The sequence below is a fragment of the Triticum dicoccoides genome, chromosome 7A, assembly GCF_002162155.2.
Source record: "Triticum dicoccoides isolate Atlit2015 ecotype Zavitan chromosome 7A, WEW_v2.0, whole genome shotgun sequence".
NCBI lineage: Eukaryota > Viridiplantae > Streptophyta > Magnoliopsida > Poales > Poaceae > Triticum > Triticum dicoccoides.
In genome coordinates, this window is record NC_041392.1 from 704,939,895 (window position 1) to 704,943,591 (window position 3,697).

General features: G+C 42.4%; 1 pseudogene; it reads right to left on the reverse strand.

Annotated features, from left to right (window-relative positions):
• LOC119333969 overlaps positions 1-3,697 on the reverse strand; it is a 28,081-nt pseudogene that overhangs the window by 14,662 nt on the left and 9,722 nt on the right.

The following is a 3,697-nucleotide window of genomic DNA, read 5'->3' on the forward strand; positions in this document are numbered from 1 at the left end:
TCCACGATCTTTCAACTATCCACCCATAACCATTCAACCACAGGTTGGTTCACGCATCAGGTTAACTTACATCAGTGAAACCACTGTGTACGATGGTGCATCTTGAAAAGGAATCAGAACATAACAACCGACGTATTCAGTAAAGGTGTTGAATATATTCTTGTTTACTCCATTAGACGAATGGAGTGATTGTTTCATCTCCGCAATACCAAACCAAGCCTTTGGAAGGTTGAAACATTGCTCCAGTGCCAAAATAAAAGAAAGCCATATGAAAAATAGAATACTGCGTAGGGCATGCTTGTTATGGTAACTAAGATTATGACATCAATGTTGATTATAGAAGAGAAATTTCATAGGGCATATATATAGGATGCAGTACACAATGACTAAAAAGTGATAATATTTTTTAGTACAGAATAATATTTCAACATAGAGCTTCATAGATGCGTAACTACTAATTTATATGACCCAGCTTCATAGATGCCTAACATTACATATATGCCTAATAGAGCTCATAACAATGATATGCCTTTGGTCCTAATTATAGCGCCAATCAGTACAGTTTTGTAAGCTTCTTTAAAACTGCCTTACAAATATTCTGAACAAAATCAGAACACAGATGAAGAAATAATTTACACACACAACATTCATGTTTACCTGTTTACTCCGAATCACTGTATATGAACAAAACCAATAGCTTTCTTGATGGATATTATAACGTGAAGTCCAAGAACTATTAGACAGAATCCGACTTCTAGTGACTCTGTATTGAGGTAAGATATTTAAGCTCATGGGTTGGTGAAGAAATATAATATGAAGGTTAGAAGGCACAGTAGTTAACGGGCAAAAGAAGCAACAACATTATGTTGTTGGGCTCAAAACAAACGAACCATATGTACTGCATCACACATATATAGATCGATAACCTGAAAAGAAGGAGGCCATGTTGAGAAAAAAAATCCAGTCTAGTGACAGAAGGCATGGTGCAATAGTAAAAACTGGTATTTTTACTATTAGTGTGCCTGCAGAAACATGGAGCTAGTTATATCTCTTTTTTGGCGAAATAATTCTTGCATTACTCAAATCAAATGTTACACTCTCGTCTTACAATTTCCATGACCACATCTGGTCCCGAGCCTAGCCAAACCATAGTTCGGTGTTGCACCCTATCAAAATTAGCCAAGGCGTGACTAACCATATTACAATTCCGACAAGTATGAGCAATGTAAGAATTCCTCTCCTCCATACTACTAATGATCTCTCTAATGATAAAAGCATATTTTCACTTGTTACCAGTCCCACCCTTGATCATCATGATAGCCTCCAAACAGTCTGATTCCACATCAATGGGTAGGTTACTCCATTGTAGTTCCAGTGATATACCCTCCCTGATATAGCAAGGAGTTCAGCTTCTAATACATCATTGCATGCAGAAAGATGTCGGCAGGAACTAAAGATAATAGGCCCATCATGGTCTCTAAGTACCATACCCGAGCCTGCATTATAATCAAGGACTGAACCTTTAGTGTTTAACTTTACTCGACCAAGGTTTGGCCTAGCCCACTCACGCATATCACATGGTTCATCCATATAGCTTGCAGAATGTTTCTTAACGCAGTTCCTGCTCACTACAACTTCTCCAAAAAAGCATCATTATATGAGATTTTTCCTCGTCCGGTAGTTCACCCAAGAGCATGAAGAACCAATCTGGACCAACCGGTTTTATTGCTTTTCGGTCTGGAAGAGACCACTCCGACTCCATTGTCTTCCACAGTCGGACAGCGTGATTGCAGGTGCAGAATACATGGAAGGAGTCCTCCACCTCCCTGCCACACACACGACATGTCGCGATTATCTCCAGATTTCACTTTGTCTTTTTCGACCATGTTACTAGTGAATCAGTACCCAAACACCATGCAAAAGATTGCATCGTGGACCAGTACCCAAACGCCATGCAAAAGGTTGCACCTAGTACTGATTCACTAGCAACATGAAGAGCTAGTCATATTCATTGTTGCTTTGAATAGATATGTATACGTGAAGTCATTTGCATGTTCATCTTACATTCTGACCTTCCTTCCAATGTTCTAAAACTTATGTTTCTTCTTTTGAAAATTAACATGGAGTAATGATTGCTGATTTTTGACAATGTATGAGGTACGTACTCATCCATATGCAATTAGATTAGTAGGTCTTGGTAGAGGTCCTTGACGGTCCTTCTCCCAGCCATCTGCAGTTCTCCATATACGTGTCGAGGCTTGATTTTGTTAAGTTTTTTTAGCATATGATTTGGTTAAGTTTGTACGTGTCAATGATGGCCTTCGTTTTTTTAGATCAATGTGTCAACCATAGTCTTGTTTGTACATGGTTGATATTGTGCATAATTTTTTCATCTTTTAATCGCAATCGTTATTATTTAGATCAACCGAGCATATCTTTTAAGCTTACGTGGATTAACATGATGACTCATTTGTCTTTTGTTTTAAGTATATATAATAGATAGAATCAGCCCTTACAAGAATATCTAATTGCAGATGAGTCCTTTGCGAAATACACCCCGTCTTCCTTCTGCCTCCACAAGGGGCATGTCATGAGCAAAGTTGTTGCCGCTTCACGGCCTTCGTTTTTATCTGAGCGACTTCGTTGAAGGTCAAGAGCTTGTAGAAGTAGTGGTCGAGAAGTTGTCGATGTAGACCATAAGATGTCATCGACCGCCGATAGTTCAGGTCCACCCAAGGACGGAGTTGCCATGTAGGCATTGGGTGAGTTGACCCCAATGAAATTAGGAAATCCTTCAATAACTTACTGTTGATTTAGAGAAGATGGCTCCAACGCCATGGATCTACCTACCCTGGTGAGTTGACCCCCATCAACTTTTTGTCTTGCTTCATCCTTGGGTATGCCTACCCTGGTGGTTGGTAGCCTCGCGGATTACCAAGGCTTGATTACCCAACTATTACCTAAGAGTTGAAGGGCAGGGGAACCGGCGTGGATCCATGGGACCAATCGATGGACTGTCTAGATCTGGTGTTGTCTGCCCTGCGCGCCGAGCTACCCACATTTCTGACTCGAAGAGCCGCGACCACGGGCTCGGAGGCATTGGGATTAGCACCCAACATCATTTCGGAGGAGCAGGGGACAAAGGTAACTTACACCACTGTTGCCCCGCCGCCTCACTGTGGAGCGCGCAGGCAGTGGTGGTGTTGCGCGGTCGTGCGCAGAGCTAGAGCTACCCCGTCGGCCTGCTGAAAGGGCATGGTCCTCAAGCTTCCAGGTGGTACGTGGAACTAGAACTACCGTCGGTAGGGTGGTGAACATGGCCGGAAGTACTAGAACGGAAGTCACATAAGGAAGTTACAAAGGTTTGGGCCCTCGAGAGGGTAATACCCAACGTCCAGCTTCTCATCTATATTCAAGATAGAGTGTCTCATGCGAGGGATTACAATGGAGATTATGTAAACTACCAGATTATGTTTCTATGGGTGTAGATAAGAATGGCTACCCCTAGCTCCTCCTTATATTGATGATGGTGGCTAGGGTTTTACAGAGGCCATATCAGATCTTGCCAGTTGCCATCTTAACATGCACGCCAAGATGATCTCTAGATGCATATTTGGGCCTCCAGCCTCCCACCTACTGTTGAACCCTAGCCAGGCCTCCAGGGCCATGTGGCAGGCCTGCTATCAGCCCCCCCCCC